Source organism: Lathyrus oleraceus, chromosome 2 (assembly GCF_024323335.1).
Source record: "Lathyrus oleraceus cultivar Zhongwan6 chromosome 2, CAAS_Psat_ZW6_1.0, whole genome shotgun sequence".
Taxonomy (NCBI): Eukaryota; Viridiplantae; Streptophyta; class Magnoliopsida; order Fabales; family Fabaceae; genus Lathyrus; species Lathyrus oleraceus.
The window spans coordinates 203355603-203364535 of record NC_066580.1 but is presented as its reverse complement, the minus strand read 5'-3'; the positions used below and the strand labels follow the sequence as shown (position 1 = coordinate 203364535).

General features: G+C 34.6%; 1 long non-coding RNA gene across 1 annotated transcript; it reads left to right on the top strand.

The window, feature by feature from the left end:
• Positions 1-1570: 1570 nt before the first annotated feature.
• LOC127121309 (uncharacterized) lies at positions 1571-2596 on the top strand. The gene is made up of 2 exons (XR_007803388.1): positions 1571-2123; positions 2213-2596. It is a non-coding gene; the product is annotated as an uncharacterized LOC127121309 (long non-coding RNA).
• Positions 2597-8933: the final 6337 nt, after the last annotated feature.

Here is an 8933-nt window from a genome sequence, read left to right as displayed (position 1 = left end):
TGACCTTCTGTTTGGGCTTTCTTTAACTTCTTGTTGAGAGTTTCAAGGTTAAACCCAGCTCCTAACAATCCTCCCAATGTTTCAAGGTCATAGCTCACCAGATTCTTTTCATAGGTTATGTTATAAAGATTATACTTCAAGCTCTCTTTGTCTCACTCAAGTTTGGTAACGGTCGCTTTAAGGCGATCGACCTCTTCAATGGATACTGGACTGAGATCCAGTTCATCTGGAAGATAGGTTGGATCAATCTCAAAGGGTAGCTTAATTAGTTGTACTCTTTCTTTGAGCCATTGGGTGTAAGATTCCTTGACTGGAAGGTCCTTCCTTTTTATCTTATTTTCTCTTACGTGCACTTTTTCCCATGCACGTGTGATTTTTCCAAACAAGATGAAGCCTTCTAAGTCACCTTCCTTGGGTTTTTCCCACACAGGGTGACCCAATTGGTTCATAGCCAGTATATAGATATAGTTAATACACCCTTTGGAGCCAATGAGGGGTACATTAGGAAAACTTCCATAATTAACAATTATACCATTAACTTTTATCTTATTAGGGTACCAAAGGATTGATTTCTCATTGAGGGACCTAAGTTTTTGAGCCCATGCATGATTTCCCTTGGTCTTTACCATATATATATATATATATATATATATATATATATATATATATATATATATATATATATATATATATATATATATATATATATTATATATATATATATATATATATATATATATATATATATATATATATATATATATATATCCTTGTAAAGTTTTGACGCAAACCATTGGTATAACAACAAAATGCAATTGTGTAATGACCCCCTCTCTTGGTTGTGACAAACGCTCATGGTGTAGTATACATCAGCTAGCAGAGCGGGTACTGGATCTATCTCATGTATAATCAATAATTTATTTTCTTAAACAATTTAAATATTATATTTTTGCAAAATGATTAAGGGATAAAATCAAGAGGTAGATCCAGTACCCGCTCTGCTAACTGATGTATACTACACCATGAGCGTTTGTCACAACCAAGAGAGAGGGTCATTACACGATTGCATTTTGTTGTTATACCAATGGTTTGCCTCAAAACTTTACATTGATATATATATATATATATATATATATATATATATATATATATATATATATATATATATCATGAAAAAGAAACATGGGATGTGCTTTAAATTAGATTAGTAATTAGGCTGGAGTTTGGGGGTGCTAAGAGAAAGACCCAGGAAGCCCACTAGAGACGGAGCCCATCTGATAGTCAACAGATCCATGTAGAGAGTCAATATGCTGACTATCTCGGGGGAGTTAGATTAGTCAAAAGAGATCAAGCCAGATCTCATCATGAGCGTTGGATTTGCATACTAAATGCAGTAACACAAAGGAGTGGTTGTGATCAAGAGTCAACTGGGGTGCATGATATCCTTTTATGTGCTAGAGGAGTCAATTGTATGCAGATCGTGTGGCCATGAGACATGCCACATGTTGAGGATCTGATAATGGGGCGAGAGAGTATAAAATCCTACTCCTTTCAGAAATGGATTATTTCCTATTTCTTCACTCTCTCTCTCTCTCTAACATTCCTTCTCTTTAATCTCTCTCTTACTCTTTCACCGTCTCCCGACCCTAACCACCATGGCCTGGCCTTCGGCCTCCCTCAAACTACTTTGGACATCATACCAACACCCCCCAAACCCATATTCCGATGAATGTTCATCACGACATTCATCACCCCAAGAACCCTAACCCAATTTGTTCAATCATGAACCCAGAAACACTCAAAATCCATGAACCCTGGAAATAATCAAGAATCCTAACCCTCCTTTTTATGAACCCCAAGGTTCATCACTGAATCCTAACCCTAAAAGGGAAGAAACCTAACCCTAAACATTACCCAAAAACCCCAAAACACACATCAAAAATATGGATTGAACATCTACATCAATAGATCCTAATATGCATCACAAAACCCTAATCCCTTTTTATCCTGAACCGCATTCAACATATCAAGCATAGACAAAAAACGCAAACATCTAATAATGTCAAAATAAAGTTTAAAGAGAGAAAAAACCAACCCTCAGAGACGTGGCTTTCTCTAGTAAGGTAATTCGATTCAAATCCATTCCCTTTTGTCTGCACTGATCCGATTCTCTCCTTCTATAATTTTTTCTTTTTTCTTTTTTTGATGCGAGGTCCCAATGGAATGGAGGTCAAGTTCAAGTACGAATATGGTTTGACGCTAACCCTAATCAACCAGATTTTGGAGCTCTTGTGAGGATTACAGATTATTGCTTCTATGGATTCCAGAATTCTTCCTAGGGTCCTCTTTTATGTTTTAGCATTTAGGTTTTTATAAATTAAGGCTTATGCTTAACATTTAATTTGATTGATTAGTTTAAAGAATTTTAGGATTTAATTGTAATTAGATTGGTTGTAAATTGATCAATTTTTTATTTTGTCCAAAAGTAGATTCTAGGGTTTTCAAATTTTATGATGTATTTGGTCCATTTTTAATTGTAATTTGTAATTATAATGTATTTGAATCCCTAAACAGAGAAATTTGATTGAAATTGAAATTTGTGAGTTTGATTCATTGCTAATTTTGTCTCTACACCAAATTAGGGTTCTTTACTTGGGGAAAAAGATAATGGACCTGGGCCTAGGTCCTGCTTACCCAGTTGAGACATAAAGATGGGTCATACCAATGACCCACTTAGAATGGGCATGGTCCCTATGAGACCGGTTGCACTAATAAGGAAACAAAAAACAAAAATAAACTTAACAAACCCACTTAGTCGAATATTCCGAATGATAGAAAATAAATTAATCCCTTTTTTCTAATTAAGTTTATTAATTATATCACCTAATTAATCTAATAACTAATGTAAATAAGTTTGCTTAATTAACTTGTTAATCTAAACTATCTAATTAAACCCACTAACAAACAAGTTAGATAATACTTTGAACTACCACAAACTTGGTATCCTAAATTAGTCAAAATTTGTCATCCCAACCACTATATGAACTACTAAACGTTAATGGTTAATCATGACGAGATTTGAGGTTAAAAAGTGAAAATGGTCCTCCTTTGACTTTTTAGGTCATTGGAGTTGACCAGATGACTTATATGATTTACTGGTCATGTTACTAACACTAGAAAGAGTATGTGGTCAAAATTTGGGATACGATATCATGGATGATAATGTTGAAAGAAGTCTGAATGGAATGGATGATTTCAAAAGGGAGGTTTTCTAGTTGATTTGGTTGAGACTCTGTGGGGATAGTTTCCTAGTTGGTGGTGGTATTTTTTTCAGATGGTTGTTCATTGGTTATAATTAGGGGTTATATAGATGTTGCATTTTCATTTTGCTTTATAATTTGAGAGGTAAGTGTTGGTGGTATTTGTGGTAGTTCAATTACAGTAGTTTCCAATGGTTTTGGTACAAAAGTAGTGATTGTTTCAGATAAAATGGTTGTTTTTGTTTGGGGTTGGATATGGTTCCAAAATGGATTGGAACAGATGGTGTTAGAGTGGGATGAAGAGGAGTAGATGAAGTAGAATTAACATATTGAACATAATTAAAATGTGTCTCAACAAAGGGAGACTTACCATGAGGTATGTTCTGAGCAGTAGAAACTTCAACTGGCATAGCCCTCCTAGAACCAACAACTTTTGCTTCTGGTCCCATAGTATTCTTTAAGATGTCGGAAGTTTTGGCCATCTTTGCTAGGGGCTTGGCTGTTCCATAAGGTCTATCACCTGTTGACTTGGACTTCCCCTTTCTCTTGAGAGAGTGGACATCAGGAGCAGTTTCTGGAAGTTCATCGTAGGAGCATGCTTTTGGAGCTATACATATTTTCAGACAATCAACAACGCATGACTCCAGAACTTCTTGGGGATCTTATTTGGTATAGAGAGGATAGTCCTCAATAAGAATCCCTCTAGAGGAAACAATCTTCCTATCTATAAATCCTAAAGGATCAATGACAACAGTTATCAATGACACGTTCTTCAGATTCCTGCCATTGAATGTTTTTCCAATGTAAAACTCAACTTCTTTTGTCAAACCAACATCTATTAAGGTTTGAACCAGCTTGCTCTCAAAAAGTATATCTGAGATAAGTTTTCCCAGAGGTATCCACTTTATGGGTTTTTGGAGTTCCATCTCTTGTTTCCTTAACCAGCTCTCTTCGATACTTGAACAATATTGAAGGTAAGTTCATCTTGGTTCTAGAAGAGAGATAGTACAAAATGTACTTCTGATCTGTGTTGATGCAGTCAAAAGATTTTGTTGAGGGATTGTGGTGCACACAACCCAGAAGATATATGTGATTCATCCTTGTATCTTAAGAGTGTGAGAATTGATTTCTCCCAAAATCAATTCTTCAGAGTGTGAGGATTTTTATATGTGATTCCTCAAAGGAGTCTGAACTTCAACAGCTTCTGGTTGAACAGTTTCAAAGTATTTTGCCCCACCATATTTAGCTTTTAAGCTTTACCTTTAGAGCCTGAATAAGTGATTTCCATATCTTCAAACTTCTCAACTAGCTTTGACTTTTCAGGGTCAAGGTTATCATCAAATCTGACATGAATTGATTCCTCAAAAATTTGTTTTTCAGTGTTATATACTCTATAGCCTTTAGAGCATTCAGAGTATCCTAACATTACACACTTTTGTGCCTTAGAATCAAACATGTTAAGATTTTCCTTAGTGTTCAGAAAAAAACAAGTACATCCAAAAGGATGGAAATATGAAACATTGGGTTTTCTATTCTTCCAAAATTCATAAGGAGCCTTACTTAAAATGGGTCTTATAGAGATCATATTCTGAATATAGCACATTGTGTTTACTGCCTTTGTCCATAAGTGCTTAGCCACACTAGTCTCATTGGTCATGGTTCTAACCATTTCTTGCAAGGTCCTTTTCTTTCTCTCTACAACTCCATTTTGTTGTGGTGTTCTAGGGTAGGAGAAATCATGGAGATGCCATTTTCATCAAAGAGTTTTTCAAAATCTTTATTTTCAAAATCTTTATTTTCAAATTCACCCCCATGATCACTTCTAACTTTAACAATTCTAAAGTATTTCTCATTTTGAACTTGTGAGCAGAAGGTAGAGAACACAAAGTGTGACTCATCCATGTGTTTTAAGAATTTGACCCATGTCCATCTATTGTAGTCATCAATAATGACTAAACCATATTTCTTGCCATTGACAGAATCAGTTTTCACTGGTCCAAAGAGGTCAATGTGAAAGAGTTCTAAAGGCCTAGAGGTAGAAATAACATTCATTTATTTGAAAGAAGTTTTTGAAAACTTGTCTTTCTGACATGCTTCACAAAGAGCATCTGAAGAGAAGTTCAGATTTGGAAGGCCTATAACCAAATTAAGCTTATTTAGCTGAGAAATCCTTCTCACGTTAACATGGCCTAATCGTCTATGTCAGACCCATTGCTCTTCATTAACATACATGATACATTTTACATTCTAATTTTTAAGACCATAAGTCTAATTTTATACATGTTACTTTTCCTCTTTCCATTAAAAAGAATGGAGCCATCCTTCTAACTAACAACTTTACAAGATTTTTGATTAAAGATTATATCACAACCATTGTCACTTAATTGACTTATAGACAATAGATTAGGAATTAATACATAAATTAATAAAACATTAATAATAAAAGGGAGATAGCCATTACCAACTATTCCAGAGCTTATGATCCCCCCTTTCTGATCACCACTGAAACCCATAAAGCCACTTGGCTTAAGTTCCAGATCTTGGAACATGTGCCTTCTTTCTGTCATGTTTCATTCGTACCCAGAGTCCATGTACCATGGTTGGTGTTTCAATTGAGCTGCTAAGGATGTTTGTAACATATATTATCTTGGCCTTAGGTACCCACATCTTTTTAAGTCCTTTTTGGTTAGTCTTCTCAGAGTTCTTAGAGAACTTGGGTCTTTGTGCAGAATAATCATTTTGTGTATGAGAATAAGAGAAATGGGAATACAGAGATTTTGGTTTTTCCTTAGGTTTTGAAATAGGTTTTTCTTTAGGCACATAACAAATTCCTCTTCTTCCATTTCTGCTAACTCCGTAGATCATTGAAGCCATTTTGCTTCTATATATGTTTTTAGTCAAAAATGTTTGGAAAGATTTGTCATACTTCTTTATGACATTTTCATAATTCACAGAAGCTTCTAAAATAATTTCGTCCTTAAGTTTAGAAGTTTTACTTTGAAGAGCAGAGTTTTCATTTTTCAGAATAAATTTCTCTTCTTTCAAAGTGTAAAAGTCTTTCTTAAGCTTATTATGTGCTTCAGATTCAGATACTTGAACTTGTTTTAGATCCTTGTATTTATTTTGAAGCTTTTGATATTTCTCCATAATGTCCGAAAGACAATATTCTAATTCAGAGCGAGATAAGTTAGGAAATACCTCTTTAGAGTCTGACTCAGATTCTGCTTCTGATTCTAGTTGGATCTTTTCATCAGATGCTTATGTGCTTGCCGTTAGTGCCACATTAGCTTGCTCTTCCTTAGAGTTATCTTGTGAGCATTCAGAGTCATCCCAGGTAGCCATCAGACCTTTCTTCTTCCCTCTGAAGTCTTTCTTTTTTGGTATGTCTTTCCTCATATTGGGACACTCATTCTTGTAGCGACCTGGCTCCTTGCACTCAAAGCAGAAAACATATTTGCCATCACCTAACTTCTTTAGTCTAGATGTAGACTCAGAGAGACAACTTGTCCTTCTAGAGCCTCAGAACTTTCTTTGTCTTTTCTTCTAGAGTTGATTAACTCTTCTAAAAAGAAGACGCAATTCATATTCTTCTTCAGAGTCTTCTTCATAATCCTCTTCTTCTTCAACTTGAAAGACTTTAGTCTTTTCAGACTTTCCCATGGATTTCAGAGCCACAGATTTCAGAGCCACGAATTTAACTTTTCTTTTAGGTTCATCATTTTCAAGCTCTATCTCATGACTTTTCAAAGAACTCACAATTTATTCAAGAGTTGTGTTATTCATATCCATAGATAGTTTCAGCACAGTTACCATAGGCCTCCATCTCTTGGGTAAGCTTCTGACAATTTTCTTGACATGATCTGCAGTAGAGTAACCTTTGTCCATAACCTTCAATAATGCAACAAGAGTCTGAATCCTTGAGAACATGTTCTCAATAGTTTCATTATCTTCCATCTTGAAGGCGTCATACTTTTGTATCAAGGCAAGCACCTTGCTTTCTTTTAGTTGAACATTTCCTTCACGGGTCATGCTTAAAGAATCAAATATAAAATTAGATGTGTCTTTATTTGTGATCTTCTCATACTAGAGTATGATATATCGTTCAACATGGTGGTTCTTGCTTTATGATGATTCTTGTAATCTTTATTTTTGTTGATCAATCACAATTCTTCCTTCCACCTTATCACCACTACCATCAACAAGATGAATGTATCCATGAACTACCATATCCCATAGATCCACATCATGACTAACAAAAAAACTTTATATTTTACATTTCCAATAGTCAAATTTTTCTCCATCAAAGATTGAGGGTTTGACACTATAGTGGGTTCTTTCATTGTTACTAGCAGGTGTAGCTGGTGGAGGGATTCCTGTTATAGTGTTTCACAAGTCTGGATCTTTATCTGATACGATGAAGTGTTTGATATGCAATCAATACTAGAACTGGAGCTCTGATGCAAATTGAAGGTAATGGAAACACAAGAAAGGGGGGATTGAATTGAGTTCCAATAAATAAAACTTTGCAACTCATAGATACAAACCGAAAACTAAGAACAAAAATAATGAACATGATTATTTTTATCCTGGTTCGTTGTTAACAAAGTTACTTCCAGTCCACCCGCCAAGGTGATTTTGCCTTATCACAAGGACTTAAGCCACTATAATCAAACTTGATTACAACATAAAAACCAACTGTCAATCTCTTCTTGAGTAATTCTGACTAAACCCTAGTCACTCAAGGAAATACAATCACAAATATTGAGATACAAAGTGTGTTTACAAAATGCTTCTAAGAAAGCAGAATACACAAATGATTACAAGTATACCACACAAAATATATCCTATGAAGAGTATTAACAAAAGTTCCTTGTGTGTATATTTCTTTTCTCTCAAATATTTCACAAAATGTATTGTTTATGTATATGATAATCTTAGAGTGTAGCTATGTTCCATTCTTTCAAGTCTTATAGACAATGAAGAGATTCTTTGGAGAGTAGAATTGGAATACTTAAATGCATATGTATCCTTGCATAACGGTCTTGTAAAAATGGGAGACAAAATGATACAATAGTACAACCCTTGTACTGTGTATTATTTTCTCACATAAAACTTTTTTGATCTTATCTTCAATATTCAGGGATTTCTGATAGATATTTGATGAAGCATGCATATAAACAAGAATAAGAGTCTGGTTGAGAGAATCTTAAAAAACTTGGTCTTCATAGTCTTGATCCAGTTCATCAAAGTGCACTAGATTTAAAATCTGATGACATCACGCGTCATTCAACTAGAGTCATAGTTTATATCTAGTATTTACAAACTAAACAAAATCATTAGGATAAGGAGTACATGGTTAACAAGGTTTCTTTCTTAATGCATATTTTTCTAATTCACTCTTTATGTTTGTTTTTCTTTCGATTTTAGTTTCTTTCCTGACACTTACTATAGCTTCTTTCAGCTTAGGTATCCAGATGTTTCCATGCGTTTTACATATGATCTAAATTTTTTTTATTAGCGGATTATACCATGATAAGTCAAAAAGGGGTTTTTTTACCGAGATAACCTAGTTTTTCGAAAAAATTCCCAAAATAACCCAGTTTTCAGCAAAATTCCCAATTTACCCCACTTTTAGGAGGAGTCGCCAATTCAATTGGCGACACCCTTAAAAAA